The following is a 19,603-nucleotide window of genomic DNA, read 5'->3' as shown; positions in this document are numbered from 1 at the left end:
GAATAGTATGTTTAAACACTTGTTTTACTTTGAGTCGAATGATTACAATGAAAATCAAAAGATTACAAGCATGCTTACAATACTATGCTCCCCCTCAGCCTGATACCCCAAGGTTGGTTGCACAAGATGAAAGGATTCGACTGAAGAAGAAGAAACCACTCAGTCAATCAAATGTAACAGTACAGGGTACTGTTACATTTATAGGCAAACCAAACCACTGAAGCATCTTAGCTGACGTCACCATGATAGTGACTTCTAACAGCCTAACAACCTATAAACACTGATCTATACAAAACTACTGATGTCTAACAACTGATTGATAATACAATACAAAACAATTCTAACACTGTTCACGTTCCACTGTTGTAGCCTAAGCACTGATTACTTGAACATCAGTGCTTTCTTCAAAGGTGATCAGTCTTTGAGTGGGCAGTGCTTGTGTCTTCAGCAGTACTTAAGAAACAACAGTAGATAGAGCAACAGTGTTTGGTTCATCAGTTGTTGTAGTGAGCAGTACTTAAGATCTATCAGCTGTTATAATGCCACTGTCAAGGGGAAAGCAAAGAGTAAACTGCTGCTTATAGTAGTCCTCTGATGTGATCTGGTTTTGGCTTTACATTATCTGTTCCTCTGGTAGGGTTCAAATCCAACAATCTCCCCCTGGAACAGATAATGCCAAAACCTTTCATTATTCAGGACCTTTATTTCTCATCAAGAGTTCCTTAGCTTGTTTCTTAAATTCAGCTTCAAATTCCTTGGAACTCTGGTCATCCTCATCCCTACACAATGTAAGTTCAAGGAGATCCTGCAGATCTTCAACACCAAGGCCAAGTGCTTCTTTCCTTGATATGTACTTCATTTCGCCATTGGATCTGACCAAAGTCAATACGTGGGTCTTTTGATCAGACATCCACTTTCGTATTTTAAATCCTAATGGGTTTCTTGGGAGAGATTTATTCTTTGATGAGTTGGGGGATGATGGCCTTGTAAACACTTGCAAACTTTCAAACATTCTTTTGAAGGCTTCTTCAATGACTTTGTTTGCTGCAGCTATGTCTTCTGCAGTTTCTTGTTCAATAAGCTCTTGCCTTTCAATTTCTGACATGTCTGTTGTAGTGTTTGGTGATGCAGGTTTGTTTAACACCTTCTCAAAAAGGTTCTGAAGCTTTGTTGAGCTATCTTCTTTCAGACCCATTTTCATGATGGCGTCCTTGAAGTACTCTGCTTCTTTTTCTTTGACCTCTTCCTCAGTCAGCTGTTTACCTTCTTTTTGGTCTGACACAAAAATAGGATTGTATGCTGATTTGAACATTATTCTGAGGTTTTCAATCTGCTGTTCAAGTTTCATCATATGTTCTCGTTTCTGTGAAGCACTTGAAGCAGTTATCTTTCTTTTCTTTAGCCTTTTATAGGCTTCATCAGTCTGCTGCCTGGACCATTTTGATATGGCTTCAACAGTATCCATTTTTGCATCCACCAACTCCTTTTTCTTTCCTTTGTACTCAGCAGTGAGGTCAGCAATGAGCTTTTTGTATTTGCTCCAGTTTGGAGCATTTTTCTTCTTTGTAGGATCATCTTTGATTCTGTCAATCCTCTCAGCTTCATGCTTTAATGCAACTAATGGCCATTCTTCAAACTGTTGTTCTTCAGCAGGATAGAATTTCTCTTTCATGATGTAGGCTAGATACTGTTTCCTTAACTGTTTCTTTCGATCAACCTTTTCTTTGATTAGCTCTTGTGCAAATTTTTCTATCTGCTTTACTTTTGTGAAGTAGAACTCCAGTCTTTTAGCAATCCCTTCGTCGCTTAGACCTTCACTTTCACTATCAACCTTAGCTTTTACTTTAGCTTGCCTTGCCTTGATCTTGAGGTAATCATCCATATCCTCTGGTGGCATGTAGCCTATGAGTGAGGAGAATCTTCTTTTTGAAGGATCTTCTTCTGTATAGAATTGCCTCATCTCATTTTTGAGAGCTTCAAGTTCCAGTGGATATTTTGCAGCATTAGGATCATGTATTCCCTCATTGGCAGGGATTGGCTTTCTTTTTCTACTGAGGAGCTTTGGTTGTGATATAGGAAAGGTGATAGCAGTGGTGGATGATTGACTAACAGCTGCTGAAACAACTGGTGTCTCAACTACTGTTGTCATTACAACTACTGATGTATCAGCAGATGTCTTCTGTTTTTGAGCAGGGGTTATGATGGCAGTTGTTTGAGTGGTGATCAGTGGTTGACTAACAGTAGTTGAAACAACTGGTGTTTCAACCACTGTTGCCATTACAACAGATGTTGTAACATCTGTTGTCTTCTGCTTTTTGGCAGGGGGTGATAATGGTTTGGCTGTTTGTGATGGTAATGATGGTTTTTGTGCTGTAGACACAGATGGTGGTGGAACAGTGGTTGTGATGGTATGTGATAGAGTGGTGTGTGTTGGAGGTGTGTGTGTTGATGACATGGCAGCTGTTTGGCTATTGACAGCAGTTTTTGTAACTACTGATGTATCAGCTGTTTGAAATGAAGTTTCGGATTTTGTGGTTTGAGGTGATTTAGATGACTGTTTTTCTTCTTCTGGTTCAATATACAGCCCATCTTCTATTCCTTTCTTTCTGAACTTGATTTCTCCCCCTTTTTGGCATTATCTGCAAGAGGTGTATCCATGAAGAGGATGGAAGATGGAACTTTTCCACTATGGGCAGTCTTTTGTATGCTAGCCTTTATAGCCTTGATATCTGCTTGAGTGTCTTTAAACCTTGATTCTACCATGTTGGTCAGCATTTGTACTTGAATAGCATGCTTTTGATCAGCCATATGTTGCTGTTTTTCAAGCATGGGTTGAAAAATATTCCAAAGCTCATTTGCAGCAAATGCATGTTGTGCAGGTGCTTGAGCAGGAGCAGCAGTAGCTTGTGATTTTTGAGCTTTTAAAATCTCTTGCACCATATCTTTAATTTCAGCAACTGAATCTTCAAGTTTTTCAACTCTTTCCGTCAATTCCTGATATTTTGAATCATCACCTACATTAGTAGGATCATCTGAATCCCCACCAGTAGTGGTTGTATCAATGTGTGACTTAGGAACTGAGTCCCAAAAATCATCCATTGATGCCCCTTGTTCTTGGTACTGGGGACTTCTTTCTTCAGCACTCGATAAACCTTTGATGGTACCGGTGGTTAAGATCAACTCACTGGTGGTTACCGATGTTGCCATGGAAGAAATTGCCTTCAAGGGAGTATTATTAATGAAACAACTGTCCAACTGAAGATCTGTTGATCCATCAGTTGTAGTTGCTGCTCCACTTGAACTACCACCGAGAGTTACTTGTAACTCAGGGGGTGTAACCTCCTCAGTTGTTGCTGGGATAGCAGAGGTATAAGCAACAGACCCAGTCACTTGTGGAGGTATACTCTCAGTAATGGGTGATAGAGAGGAACTGGTTTGTGTCTGTGCAATAACAACTGCATGCAACATGGGTATTATTGATTGTGGCATTATGATTGGTGAGGGTATGGGTGTTGAAAGAGACATGTCCTTGGGATCAGGACTGTGGAAGATAGATCCGAGTGGATCCAGAGCTTCATAATTTGGTGTCCCTGTGATTACAACCTGATCCTTTTGTGAGGATGCAGGAGGAGTTTTAGGCATGGGTTGAGATCTTTCTTCCAACTGCTGTGAGGAAGTAGCAGCAGTGGTTTGTGGTGACATTTGTTTTGTCACTGGCAGTTGCTCTGGGATCTCATCTTCCAGAGTTGCCTTTGTTTTGGGTTTGGTGGGTTTTCTGGATGTTTTTCTTTTGGTCTTTTTTGTAATGTCAGGTGTGGGTTTCAGAGCAGTGGTTGTGCTGCTCTGATCACCTGGAGCAGTGGGCTCAGCAGCAGATACCTGAGGAGCAGTTTCATCTGCTAAATTCTGCTCAGGTACCCCTGCTTTTGTTTTGACAGGGGCTAACATCCTTGAGAAAGTCTCAGGTGTTAAGCCGTTTATTTTTAAAGGAGAGCCCTGTTTGAGCAAATCTGCATCTTTCTTTTCAAATTTTTGTTCAAAATAGTAACTTAAAAATCTTGGAAAGAGCAAAAATGCCTTATTATCAACGTTTTTTACCAAATCATCAAATATTTCCTGGGAGTAATTATAGTTTTCATTGTTTAAAATTGCATACCCCAGGCATTGGATTTTTGTTGGTATTTCATTAAAAGACGTTGTTTTATTAGAAACACACATTAATTGTGTGTGAAATAAAAATCTGGGTGCAGAAGGAAAATAACCTTTTTGTAAGGTATCCCTTTTCGGTTGCTCTGCATAGCCCCTGTTTATGAAATCTTTTTTCAACTCGTCTCTAGAAAATGAGTTTTTTCCTTTCAAATCATCGAGTTTAAAGGTTTCTGAAATGGATTTTGGAGATATTTGAATCTTCTTACCCTGTATCGAGGAGTTGATGGCTGTGATGATGTCTCCTTGTTTTTCAAGGGCGGCATTTTTCCAGAACTCTCTCTGGGTTTGAAGATAAATGGGAGCATCTGCTGTTAACAAAGTTTTATACTTTGATGCAGATAGGGTATCAATGATGGAGTTGAAGGTGTCGTCGGTTGAGGGTTTTGTGAGTATTCCCAAATAGTTATGAGGAGCTTTGAATGGTATTTCGCTCGGTACAACGGCCATTTGAGTGGCGTCTTAAGGAGCGGATGAGGAAGATGATTTTGATTTTGGTTTCGATTTTGATTTCGTCATTTTTGATGAAGAAGATCGAAGAAGGTTTTTGTGAAGAAGAGTGGGAAACTGTTTTGAGAAGAGAATATTTGGAATTCAATTCGACAGTGTGAGCCCCTGTTTGGGTTTAGGGAAAAAGTGAATGCTGATGTGGCAGCGGTTATAATGATCTGTCGGCTAAAAACTAACCACGTGCGAACCCCTGATGAAATGGTAAATAATGGAGGACAGTTGTTTTGACAACCACTGATGGATCAAGCATCAGTAGTTACAACGGTAATGAAATGAAACAGTGGGTGTATCAGTGGATGGAACAATGATTTTAAACATCAGTGTTTTGAAGAGCAGAGGTTGACTATCAGCAGTGGATAGACTTTAGAGAGCAGATGTTGAGGCACAACAGCATTTTAGGTACAACAGTGGTAGAAAATAAAATGAAGACTTTTATTGCAATAACTGATAGTGCAGCAGTGTTTTAACTTTTGACAAATAATGTTAGCATCTGCTTGTTCAGATGTAGAAATTGATTTTGTCTTGTGAAAGCACAATATCTTATCTAACATCTGTTGAGCACCAGAGATGCTATTCTTAACAAAATACATTTTAGATGTATATTATCAAGATTAAATTGCCAGCAGTTATCTACAGAAGTTTTTGTTCAAGGTTTTGCCAAATGTCCATTTTTCCAGACAGTGGTTTAGCATCCCAGATGATGAAGACATTTCTACTAAAGCTACTCATTTTGTGTCTAATTACATGAACTAGAACATGAGTATCTCAGTAGTTCAAAATCAATTTGCAATCAATTTTTGATCTGTGACAACCAAACTTGAGCTTAACATGACCTTGATATGTGTGCCATTTCCTTTTGATCAGATTTAAGGATAGTAATTTCACACAAAAATAAGGAAATTGCATCCTGACCAGAGATGAACTTTTACTATCAAAAATGAGTAAAAGTACAAAATATATTTTATAAAAAGTGATATATATATATATATATATATATATATATATATATATATATATATATATATCTGGTTTTATTTAGAGAAAACACCCTTTAAAAATTAAAGGAAGTTTTGAAAATCATCAAAAGGATCTAACAGCTTTTCAAATAAGTTCATGATCATATCATTCTCAAGTTATTTTGACCATTGTTTGGGGTCATTTTCTTGACAATTGATTGTAAATTCTTCTTCTAAGGACAATCACTGGAGATGCCATAGTTACCTGAACAATTCCTGTATTTGATGAAAGCACTCAGTTGCATGATGGCCACTGTTTACCCAAACTTTGACCTCATAAGTGTTTTATGCTTATTCTCTTTTTCTTTTGGATTCAAAAGTTTTGAGATAACCACACTTTGAGATTTGTTCATTTCCCTTTTCCCTATTTACCCTTTCCATTCACATGTTCAGAAATACTCACTGGGAGATTTTATTTTGAACAAGCTTAGTCCAGAATCATTTTGAAGTAATGTTTTGAGAGATCTGGCCACATTTGTGCATGTTTTATTACCAGATCTCACATTACATATGATTAGGACTGTTTTGACACCTTATTTTCTTAATGTGTTTTGACAAAGTTGATTTGGTCCTTTTGAGGATTCTCAACCTGCCTTTGAGTACATAAGAATTTTGACTAAAGCTTTATTTCCCTCTTTCTACGTCAGCAGAACACTAGTGTTTAGATGAACATAGGTTTTGCTGATCTGAGGTGCATACTTTAGTGTAAAATATGAAAACATCACAAATTTCATAACAACAGTTGAAATCAATTTTGAATGAAGATGAACACACCATAGTTTTCAGATAAGTTTCCAGATCTGGAAACTATGAGTGATTTGTGCATGACATCAACAGTTGTATGAGATTTCTGAATCTTATGACATCTTGGTTGTTTTACAGAGCTTTTGAGTCATCATTTTGAACATGATTTCTCGTTACTCTGTTTTTCAACTGAAATACGACCAACCTTAGTATCAATGAATTGTGAGCTAAACTGTTATGTCAAATTGATTGTTAGATCGAATTTGACTGTCCAGGCTCTGATACCAATTGTTAGGATCCGAGGCTGACATGATTATGTTTGTTTGTACAAAATGAACATTCAGTGAATATAAAATTATGTAAAGTGCAGCGGAATTGTATACAAACTTTGTAAACACAAATATAGAAGAGAATAGTATGTTTAAACACTTGTTTTACTTTGAGTTGAATGATTACAATGAAAATCAAAAGATTACAAGCATGCTTACAATACTATGCTCCCCCTCAGCCTGATACCCCAAGGTTGGTTGCACAAGATGAAAGGATTCGACTGAAGAAGAAGAAACCACTCAGTCAATCAAATGTAACAGTACAGGGTACTGTTACATTTATAGGCAAACCAAACCACTGAAGCATCTTAGCTGACATCACCATGATAGTGACTTCTAACAGCCTAACAACCTATAAACACTGATCTATACAAAACTACTGATGTCTAACAACTGATTGATAATACAATACAAAACAATTCTAACACTGTTCACGTTCCACTGTTGTAGCCTAAGCACTGATTACTTGAACATCAGTGCTTTCTTCAAAGGTGATCAGTCTTTGAGTGGGCAGTGCTTGTGTCTTCAGCAGTACTTAAGAAACAGCAGTAGATAGAGCAACAGTGTTTGGTTCATCAGTTGTTGTAGTGAGCAGTACTTAAGATCCATCAGCTGTTATAATGCCACTGTCAAGGGGAAAGCAAAGAGTAAACTGCTGCTTATAGTAGTTCTCTGATGTGATCTGGTTTTGGCTTTACATTATCTGTTCCTCTGGTAGGGTTCAAATCCAACAAGAAAGTTATTAGCAACCCCTTCGGGAGTAAGGTCAACACGTGAGGGGTGTTAGAGGCACCAACATTGGGAGATGGTACTCCGGAACGAGATGGTGTCGGCGTTTGGAAAGTGAGAAATTCGGTCCAGTTGGAGTGCTTCCCGGTGTTGAGATTGAGGTTGGTATAGCCACAGGAGTTTGGCTAGTGTTTGGGGCAGAGGTACGTGGGATTTGGTTTACCTCTCCCGGAGACTCACCTTCCGACATGCTGATTTCTGAGTAGAAATGGAGCTACACTACTAGGTCTTTTGAAGAAAATCAGTGGCGTAGCCCCACGGTGGGCGCCAACTTGTTGATGCAACAAATACTAGACCAATGGTAGTAGCTAAGCTGGTTAGGCAAAAGGGTTGGAGGGTTCCGGTTTGCCTAACGCAGGTCGTGGGGTCCCCCCACGTTTGCAAGACGTGGAGAGAGGTTCATTAGTTAGATTTTGTTGTTTGCTCGAGATCCTCCACTGAAGTGTGTTCAACTTCGGATGTGAGAGCAATGGAAATGTGTGTGTTGAATGCAAAGAAGAGATACTTGCATGGAACAAGTACTCAAGAGGAAAGTCCAGAGATCCCAATGGAATCAGAGCTGATCAGAATGTCCCTCAGCACTAAATGAAGTGTCATTATATAGGGAAGGACATCGCCCAAAGAAGAAACCATTGACTAGTGAAACATGCTTGCAGTGGGGGACTTACCCTTTTAGGGGTTGAAGCGTTTGGACCTGCGGGTCAAAGACTACACCCTGTGCACTTGTTCTACTTTTGCGGCTGGGAGGGTTGTTGAAGTAATCAGAGACATGACTGATTACTGTACACGTGCTGCTTTAGCTCAGTTCCCGGGTTTTGAACCTTTGAACCTTTTAACCTTTCAAGCTGTCATGTATTCTTAGTCATTTTATTTAGGTTTGGGCTACCCCCGTCATCAGGGGTTGTTCTTGGTGGCACAATTACGACTATAGTTTGTGTTGGTGTGGCGGAAGAAGGTGACATGGTTGGTGGTGCGGTAGTGAAAACTGGTAATGGCGAGAGAGCGGAAACTGGTGGTGGCAGTAGTGTGGCAGCTAAAGTTGCCTTTGGAGCAGGGGCGAGGAGTCGGGGTCGGTTTTTTTGAGAAGGTCGATCATCCGAGCAATACTAGATGCGATTCGATTCAACCAGTGGCCAGAGCTTGAACGGAAACTCGGTGGGGGCCGGACTCTAAAAATCCAAATCGGGGTCGGGGGGACTCTTAAAAATCAAATATTGTACACTATAAAAAACAAATATATGATAAAATTAATACTGCGCGCGAAAACTCGGCGGGACCGGGACATACCCGGGCCTCCATTATCCTCCGTCCTTGGATTCAACGACTCGTTCCAGTCTTGACAAAATAACCGTGGGTTGGTTTTGAGCGTTCATAGATGTGGACCAAGACCCCTATGAATGATTTTAGGAAATATAGAAAGAAACTTGAAGAAATTTAGAGTTACTAGTTGCTTTTCATTCTTACATTGCCTTAAACAAGTAGTGCCATTTTATAGGCTTACAAAACGAAATAGAAAGAGATGCCACAAACACCTTGTCACACCCCGATATTTCCATGTATTGCCGGTGGGCCCAGTGGGGAGTATCGTGACGTAGTTGATATCATCATAGTCAAACAACACAAATTTAAATGCACAGCGGAAGCAAAAAGATAGATTTATTTCAACCGAATAAAATGTAATATTAAGTATCACAAAATGGCTGAAACAGATCCACAGGCGGATCAAATAAAAAGGAAACTTTGTTCGCAGATTTTAAAGGCATCTAAGCTTGCAAGACTTCTATTTGATGCTAGGAGAGACCAGCCTATTCCGATTAGTACCTGCACTTAGCCTTTTTAGGAAAATACGTCAGTTTACACTGGTAAATACAATTTAACTGACTCATTTTGAAAATGTTTTAAAAATTTATTTTAATGCACAAGGCACAAAAGATTTTATAACTTGGGATAATTATTTATATATAAACTTGTAAAAGAATTACATGTTTCTTATACGTTCAGTAGCCTGGGCTGAACACCGGGTTAAGGATTAATAGACACACCACATGATATAGTCCCGCGGCGAGTTATTCTCAAAACGGGCGGTTATATCTTTTTATTTTTAAATGCACTGGCGGGTGATATGCCTTCACCCCGTGCTAAGGTCGTGGCCATTTCTGTGAATGATGCCAAGGATATCCAGGACATGGTCATTAACCCCCCAAAGGTTTTAAGCAACAAAACAATTTAAACGGGTTATCTCAATGAGTTTAACCTTCATACGATTAACAATTCAATGCCCGACCAAGCGGTATTTTATATACCGTACCCCAAGCCCGTATAAGGGAAAATAAGTTAAAAGTATTTACCTTTGCAAGTAATAATCACAAAGAGCAAGTGCACGTAGCTTTTACCGGGTCTCCTATTCTGGAACGAAGGTTTATAATAACCTATTAGATTCCTAACGGGTCTTTAAATAAGCCTAAACTTAGACCGATTAGTTTTAACGGAAGATTCGGTTCAAACGCATGAATAAGCAAAGACCGAAATAGAATGTGATTTAGACCCGACAAGTTTGAATACTTGTACAATATGGGTAAAATAAACACATTCTGGATTTTGAGACAAAAATGATAAGGTTTGACCCGTTTTGGTCAATATATGCAAAATAGTTACATAAACCGAACCGAACGCGAATAATGCGTAACGGGTAAGCATACGAGTCATATACAGGTTTCTTAAGTTAAAATGACTTAAATATGTTGTGACATCAGTAAGATATCTTCTATTATGCCTAAAATGATTTTAAACTCAAACTATGCCCTGAAGGGGCATTTTGGTCATTTTAAAGGTTATAAAAGAGTTTAAATATTAAACTGAGTTACAGGTCTGATATAATCAGTAAAAATACTTAGTTTAATAAGTTACAATAGTAGGGTATCATATATATGTGAAATTTATTAATTATAACCATACTATGCACCGAGGGGCATTTTGGTAATTTCACATAAGCCTAAAAGGTCAAAACTGGAAATCTGAGTTTAAAACTTTTGCTTACTATTAAAATATAAAAAATTTACTGGAAATATCAGTAAGCATCAAACCTTATATGTTTAAAATAGTTTTAATACATACTATGCGTTAAAAACGCTTAAAAAGACGATTTTGAGCTATTTCTGGGTTTTTAAAGGAAAGCCGATATTTTTATTATTCCAGAAGGCTCAAAATATTTTATTTATCATATTAGATCAGTAGAAAAAGGTTTGGTATCAAAAGGATTTGTAAAACTCATTTTATAAGCCAAAAGGGCAAAACCGACAAAATCCGAATCAAGCTTAGAACCCTATGTTATGCTCAACCTAAAAATGAATAAAAATCTGCAAAAATCCCAAAATATTATATTACGTCAGTGGGTAAAAAGTTTGATATCAAAAATTGGGTTTAGATAGGCTATATGCTAATTATGCGGTTTAATTAATAAAAAGCTTTTCATTTACGCTAATGAGCATAACTCCTATTCTAGACCTCAAACTGATGTCAAATTTTAGGGACAAGTCTATAAATTAGTAATGAAGGTTTCTATTCTTTTACTTTTTCAAAATCACATTTTAAGGTGAAAAGGGCATAATAGTCAATATTTAAGCATTTAACGGAAACATGCATATGAATCGGATAACTAATGAACCAAGTTGTATAATCATAGAGGGTTATACTAACATGTAACCTGGTCCTAATAAGGCTCTAAGGCATTTCTAAAATATGCTTAAACGGGTCAGAACTGAAAGTCAAAGCAGAAGTCAAATTACGCGACTTTCGTGTAACACCCCGCGTTTTCGAAAGTCAAAGTCAAAGTCAAGATTGAAGTTAAAGGGAGAAAATATTGCTAATTGCAGTCTATCTCTCCTTAACCAAACCCTGTTTTGACTTCTTTGACTGTATTTAGTCTATTTTGATTTGTACGTTAGTTGTATTATGTGGAGTAAGTTGCTAAAATCAAAGTAAACGAATTAATTATCAGTACGAACCGCATTTTGATTTTGAATAGCAGGAAGTAACAATGCGATAAAGACAATTGATCAATAAACAAACTACACTAATCAACATCAAACTCGAAACTCGAATATTGCAATGATTGGTTATTGTTATACGTGTGTGTGCCTTATGTGTTACTTGTGCCTGTTTACTTTATGTTATGTGTGGTAATCAATCGAATCAATCAAAACGTAATCGAACTCAATCGCAATCGAACCACAATCGCAAATCGAATACGAAATAAGGATGATTGTATGTAGATATAGTAGTTGGGATTAAAAGTAATTTGAATAGGAAACTCTATCGTACTCGCATCGTCCTCAATCGAAATCGAAATCGAAATATCAAAAATCGTCGCATCGAACACTCGAATCGTGCAGCTGAACGATCAGACTACCAGCCGATCGAATAGCCAGCCGATCGGACTGCTGTCCGATCGGACAGGCTAGCCGATCGAGCAGCCTGGCCGATCGGCCAGCACTTTCCTCTTATGGCATCCTATAAATACCCCTTGTCACCCTCAAACTTTCTACTTTTGGCAACCTCTGACCAACCAGCTCGTGCTCCCCTCTTTTTCTCAGATTCCTCCCGATTCCGGTAAGATTTCATCCTAAATCTTGTATTTTCTTGATCTACACGCACTCCTACACCTTTCTATCTTTCAAATCTTGATTTCTAACCGTGAAATCATCAAGATTCAAGTGTTCTAGGATGATGTCATCATGGTGTTCTTGAAGAACCTCATGTTTTGTCCACCAAGAATAACTTGAATCTAGCCAATTTCCACATAAACAAACAAAGATCTGTTATAGATCTAAACATATACACGGTGAAAAGGATTGAAAGATGGTTTTTCCAACTTTCTTTCAACTCTTATACACTCAATGCCTTCAAACCGATAGAAACGAAGCTTGAGCCAACTTACTAATCGTCCTAGTAGCTGTGCGGCCCAGGATTCAAGTTCTATCCACGAGGTTCGTCGATTTCAGGTTAAACGTTAAACTCTGTTCCGAACTGTTCACCGGTCGGATTTGGGTGATTCCTGTCCGAGCAGGAGAAACTAGTAAGAACGAGGGTTCTATGGTTCGACTCGTTGCCAAAATACCCCGATATAACGACAAACAAACCAGAACAGCCAAGCGTTAGACGAACAGGCCGACCAGGTCAGGATGCTGACCGATCGGACTGCGCTCCGAACGGACAGCCAGCCGATCGGACAGTCAGCCGATCGACCAGGTCAGCCGATCGGCTAGCACATGGTCCCACACTTGAACAATTCATTGAAGTCTAGTATTGAACGAACTGCTGTTCGATCGGACTACCGTCCGATTGGATTACCCTTCGGATCATGAGATACTATGCTTCAACACTTAGTCGATTTTCAACATGTTCAACGCGTTTGGAGTGCCACCCGATCGAACAGTCGTTCGATCAGGTGACATCCTGCTGAGAACCTATTTACTGAAGTACCTAACCGATCGGATAGCCGGCCGATCGAACGACCGTTCGATCGGCCGACCTGAAAGGTAAAGATACTTCAATGTTTTCAAATGCTACAACGAAAGCTTCAAAAGTCAAACCATCATACACAAACACATCCTACTCAAAGGAAGAAACAATCCACTCGAACAGCCATCCGATCGGACTCCCGTCCGACCGGACAACTGTCCGAATGGACTGTCAACTGAACGGACAGCCGTTCGATCGGACTGCCATCCGATCGACCCACCGTCCGAACCTTCAACACTCGTTTTCCGTTTTTACGCATTGCTCATCGTTATGTTATCGAACTCTTCAGGCTAACCCTACTTTCAAGTGCTCCATTCAATCCATCAATCGTTGTGAGTATACTCGAACCCTTTTTGCTTTAGCACTTTTGGGTGTTACATACGTTACTTATTCTAAATCACAATCGAACACACTACTCAATTACTTTAAACGCTAACCGTTACCGCATGTATTACGTGACTAAATGAATGTTTGTTGTTATGTTTACACGTGGAATGCTGTCTACCTGCCTTAACGACGATAATACTATAGTTTGGACTCAGCACCCGTTCACACGGGGGTTGTTAAGGACAATTACTTGCATGGATTACGGTGGTAATCATGTATTGCGAACTGCCTTGGGCAGTCAACCGGCAGTCATTGGTATCGATAGATCCATGTCGATAATTAACATGCTTCGTTTTCCTCTGTGTACGTGCTGGTTATGTGTAAACTATTTCGAACTCTATATGCTATTATCAAACTTGTATGCTCACCTTTACATTATTTGTATTTTTTTTATTTTAACGTATGTGACAGGCAATTAGGAGGCTTATCTGCTAGGAAGGCGAGGCTAGAATAAACGTCTAGAGCATAGTTATCTGTGGATCTTGTAGCTAGGGTCTCTAGACGCAGACTAATAATTTGTTATATTTAAATCTGAGTTGTCGGAACAGAAATATTTGCCTGGATTTTTGTCTGTAATAATTTATTTTACTATTTGAGGTACGGTATGGGACGTATTATTTAAATTGGATAGTAATGATAATTGTTATGGAAACTTCTGGACAATCTGTTTCGCTCAGTGCCGCGCCCCGATGTTTCCGCCATCGGTTGGGGTGTGACAGATTGGTATCAGAGCCATCTATAGGGAATTAGGCAGACTCGACCTAGTCCGGGTCGATGTCTTAAAGACCTAGTCTATAGTTAGGACCCAATAGACCGACTTGTACATGCCCATTAGGGATTATGTATGAGCTTATTACTATTCTTCGCTATACTCACCTACACTACACTATCACTGCACTCGAATTTTTGACTAAAGGACAAGTGAATTAGCCGGGATTAGGTGTGAAAACCGCAAAATTCTCGACAAAAATTTGCTTGATCAACCCGCATTTTACTTATCAACGGGGAGAATTATACCAAACCAGGAGTGAAATCCATATTTTGATGAATAATCTCCTCTATTTTACTAAAAACCAGGGAAAGTTGGCAAGCCAGGGGTGAAACCCTAACCTTGACGACTTGTCCATGGATTTTGCCAAAACTCTCACCAAAGTCTCGACGGACTCCAACGATCTGAACTCGCAGTATGACTAAAGGGATTTGCGCCGGATACCCAAGACTCGAGGCAGAGGCCTTATCTTGAAAGTCAACATGTGTACGACGGATCCTTGTGAATAGTCGAATCGCTTTGGGTAGTCAATGTCTAGTAGCCGAAGACAATCTATCTCTCGATTTTTATGAGCTTTCGATTCTGAGCCCGCAACTGCTGACTCTGATGACTCGTTGATTTCATGTGTTATATGTGTTTAGCTGTTTATATGTTTAAAATTTTAAGATTTATTCGATTATTACACCTATTTCGATCGACACACACGACTCGCATTGCTTCTCTACCTCAAAACGTTAACAAATCGTTACTACTAAAAGGAAACGCAGTACGCTAGGATACTCGCCATACTAATACGCATATACTATACTAATCGTTACGATAGACGAGATCGCTATACTCGAGCAATTGCAGACTTTGAATGATAGGTTTCTGTATTCTGACTGCCTCTATGATTAAATGCGTATGTGCTTCTGTGCTTCTATGTTTCTGTGTTTCTGTGCTTTTGTGACCTACGTGCTTACGTGCTTATGTGCTTCTGTGATTACGTGAATCCGTGGTTATGTGCTTATGTGTTGATGAGATACATGCTCCAACGTGTTCCTAGACTCTAGTAAGTAGTAGACGTGTGAGGTGAGATTCGATTACAATGTGTCTGAGACCTACGACGATGTCTGTTGCAGACAATGTCGTCATCTGGACACCGAACCCCACTTACCCGCCAAGAAAAGAGAGACAAGCGTCTTACTGCTATCATCGCCAAACAAATGGCAAAGGCGGTGAGTGAAGTGTATGAGAACGTTAGCAAGTCATCTGAGGAGTCGAGGACTGAAGCTCCCAAAGATGCTGCCAAGACTGTTTTTAGCTTCAAACAGTTCAAGGCATGCGGACCGAAGGAATTCACCGGAGAAGATGGCCCAACAGCTATGTTTCAATGGTTCGATTCCGTTGAAGTCACTTTGCGCCAAAGTGGCTGTCCAGAAAATCTCCGTACCCTGAACGCAACCGGTGTCTTCCAGTCCAGAGCCCTAGACTGGTGGACGGCCGAACGAAACAAACGAGAAAATGATGCAGCTTATGAGCTGACTTGGGAAGAGCTGAAAGCCATTATGATAGACGAATTATGCCCTCCCCATGAACGCCAAAAGCTGGAGGACGAGTTTTGGAATATCAAGCAGAAGGATGGAGACAACGCTGCCTTTACTGCTTACTTTAAGCAGCTCAGCATTATCTGTCCCGACCAAGTCAAGACGCCAGAGATAGCAATCAAGTAGTACCTTCGAGCTCTACCCGACTGTGTTGCCGATTTTGTTCACGCTGCAAAAACCTCATCGATTGAAGAGACTTACTTGCCGCCGAAATCAACGACAAGCGAGTAAAAGCTGGTTTCTGGGATAAGCCCTCCAAGTCTCTACACCAAGCCACCACTGCACCGACCACCGACACCGTCACTGCTCAACCATCAAAGTCATCACGCCGCAAGAAGAAGCACAACAGCAGCTCCAGCAACAAGAACTTTGTTGTCACTACCACTGCTACTCCTCTCCAGGCCGCACCGGCCCAGCAGCAGCCCCATCACCGTCCAGCTCCAACTACCTATGCACCGCCAGCAAAGCGTGCATACACAGGTCCCCACCCACTCTGCCCGACATGCTCATATCATCATCCGGTGGGTCTTGCCAGTCGTTTCTGCGCTCATTGCAATTTGTACGGTCATTTCACTGCCAAATGTCGCTATGGTCCCCGTAACCCCGCAACTCCTGCCACTGCTCATCAAGCTTTATTCCCAGCCCCGCAAGGCCAACCAGCGGCTCAGGCACCCGCGATCAATGCTCGAGTCTGCTTTGCATGTGGTGACCCTAACCACTTTGCGAACATGTGCCCGAACATGTGGTGACCCTCACCACCAGCAGCAGCCTCAGCAGCAACAACAAGCCGCACGTGCCAGAACGTTCAACATCAACGTGCGACAAGCCCAGACCGACAACAACGTGGTCAATGGTATGTTCCTTGTGAATGGTATTTATACATCATGTCTGTTTGATACTGGAGCCGATAATTGCTTTGTGTCGTTCGAATTTGAAAAGCTCCTTAGTCGTAAGCGCTCATATCTCTCCTCGTCGCTCGATGTTGAAGTCGTTACTAGAAGAACTGTCGCCGTAAATTCTGTTCTTCGTGATTGTACTCTCGAACTCAACAATCACATCTTCCCAATCGACCTTATCCCAATGCAACTCGGAAATTTTGACGTCATAGTAGGCATGGACTTTCTTCGTGAAAACCATGCTGAAGTTGTGTGCTTCGACAAGATGATTCGATTCTCGCTCGCGAATGGTGATTTACTATGTGTCTATGGCGAAACTGCTTCGAAAGGTCTCAAGCTCATGTCGTGTGTCCAAGCTAGCAAGTATCTCCGCAAGGAATACAGAGCTTTCTTGGCCAACATTGTAGTAGCGGAGAAGGAAAAGAAAAGGAAGGCAGAAGTTAAAGACATTCCCGTGGTCCGTGAATTTCCTCAGGTGTTCCCTGATGATCTGCCCGGATTACCGCCAAGTCATGATATCGACTTCCGTATCGACCTCATTCCTGGAGCTAACCCCGTAGCCAAAGCCCCTTATTGAATCGCGCCATCCGAAATGCGGGAACTCTCGAACCAACTCCAGGAATTACTTGAAAAAGGCTTTATTCGCCCGAGCACCTCTCCTTGGGGCGCATCAGTCCTCTTCGTTAAAAAGAAGGATGGGTCGTTCAGGATGTGTATCGACTACCGGGAATTGAATAAGTTAACCATCAAGAACCGTTATCCCCTACCTCGCATCGACGATTTGTTTGATCAGCTGCAAGGTGCTACGTGTTTCTCGAAGATCGATCTACGTTCAGGCTATCACCAGCTACGCATTCAAGAGGAGGATATACCCAAAACCGCTTCTCGCACTCGCTACGGCCATTATGAATTCGTTGTTATGCCTTTTGGCTTAGCCAACGCACCCGCGTTCTTCATGGATCTGATGAATCGCGTGTGTAAACTATATCTCGACCATTTCGTCATCGTGTTCATCGACGATGTCTTGATCTATTCCAAATCGAAATCCGAACACGCGCAACATCTACGTTTGGTTCTCGAACTACTCCAGGGGAATCAACTCCATGCCAAATTCTCCAAGTGCGAATTTTGGTTAGAGGAGGTTCAGTTCCTGAGTCACATAGTTAATAGTCAGGGTATCCACGTCGATCCTGCGAAGATTGAAGCCGTTAAGAATTGGATTACACCAAAGAACCCGTCTAAAGTCCGTTCTTTTCTCGGACTAACGGTCTATTATCGACGATTTATAGAAGGGTTCTCCAAGATCGCTGTGCCACTTACCGCTCTCACGCATAAAAACAGGTCTTTTGTTTGGGGAATTGAACAAGAGTCTGCTTTCCAAACCCTCAAGCACATGCTTTGCAATGCCCCTGTTCTCACGTTGCCCGACGGAAATGACAGTTTCATTGTCTATTGTGATGCTTCCAACCTTGGTCTTAGTTGTGTTCTCATGCAACGGGACAAGGTTATAGCTTACGCATCTCGTCAGCTCAAAATCCACGAGAAGAACTATACGACCCATAATCTCGAGCTAGGCGCAGTTGTTTTTGCGTTAAAGATTTGGCAACACTACCTGTATGGTACCAAGTGTACGATCTTCACCGATCATAGGAGCCTACAACATATCTTTGATCAGAAAGAACTTAATATGCGTCAACGCCGATTGGTAGAACTTCTCAACGATTACGACTGCGAAATTCGTTATCACCCAGGCAAGGCAAACGTCATTGCCGACGCACTCAGCAGGCGAAGTTATTTGCTCAGCATTCGCGATACCCAAGCCCAATACAACCTCGAAACTTTAATCTGCAAAGCCCAGCATGCCTGTTTTAATGAACGCACTTTGAAGAAGGAACGAATCTACCATGATGGAGCTCAGCTTATAAGCAAATCGAATGGGATTTTCCATTTTATGGACCGAATTTGGATCCCGAAGCGGACCAATTTACGACAAATTCTGATTGACGAAGCCCACAAATCCCGGTATTCTATTCATCACGGTGCCGATAAAATGTACTAGGATCTCTGTTACAAGTACTGGTGGCCGGGAATGAAAAGGGATATCGCTCTTTATGTTGGGAAGTGCCTGACTTGTGCAAGGGTTAAGGCTGAACATCAAAGGCCCTCTGGCTTACTCGAACAACCCCCAATCCCTATGTGGAAATGGGAGAGTATAGCTATGGACTTCATCACCAAACTTCTGCCCACGCCATCAGGTCACGACAGCAATATGGGTTGTTGTTGATCGCTTAACCAAATCAGCCCACTTTTTGCCAATACGGGAAGACTACAAGGTAGAACGATTAGCCCAAATCTACACCGACGAGATCATTTGTAATCATGGTACACCTCGTGACATCATTTTTGACCGTGATGCTCGGTTTACCTCGCGATAGTGGGAAACGTTTCAAGCAGCTCTCGGTACGTCGCTTAACTTAAGTACTGCATTCCATCCTCAAACCGACGGACAGACTGAAAGAACGATCCGTACTCTTGAAGACATGCTCCGTGCGTGTGTCATAGACTTCGGTGGCAATTGGAATAAATACCTGCCGCTAGTCGAATTCTCGTACAACAACAGTTATCATACCAGCATCCAGATGGCACCATTCGAGGCTTTAGATGGAAGAAGATGTCGATCGCCTATTGTGTGGCACGAGATCGGTCACTCGCAATTAACCGGTCCTGAGCTATTGCAAGAAACGACTGACAAATTCCTCCAAATTCGAGACAACTTGTTGAAAGCTCGATGTAGACAGAAAAGTTACGCCGATAGAAGACGCATGCCCCTAGAATTTGACGTTAGCGATGT

The sequence above is a fragment of the Helianthus annuus genome, chromosome 4 (assembly GCF_002127325.2).
Source record: "Helianthus annuus cultivar XRQ/B chromosome 4, HanXRQr2.0-SUNRISE, whole genome shotgun sequence".
NCBI lineage: Eukaryota > Viridiplantae > Streptophyta > Magnoliopsida > Asterales > Asteraceae > Helianthus > Helianthus annuus.
Note: the sequence above shows the minus strand (reverse complement) of the source record.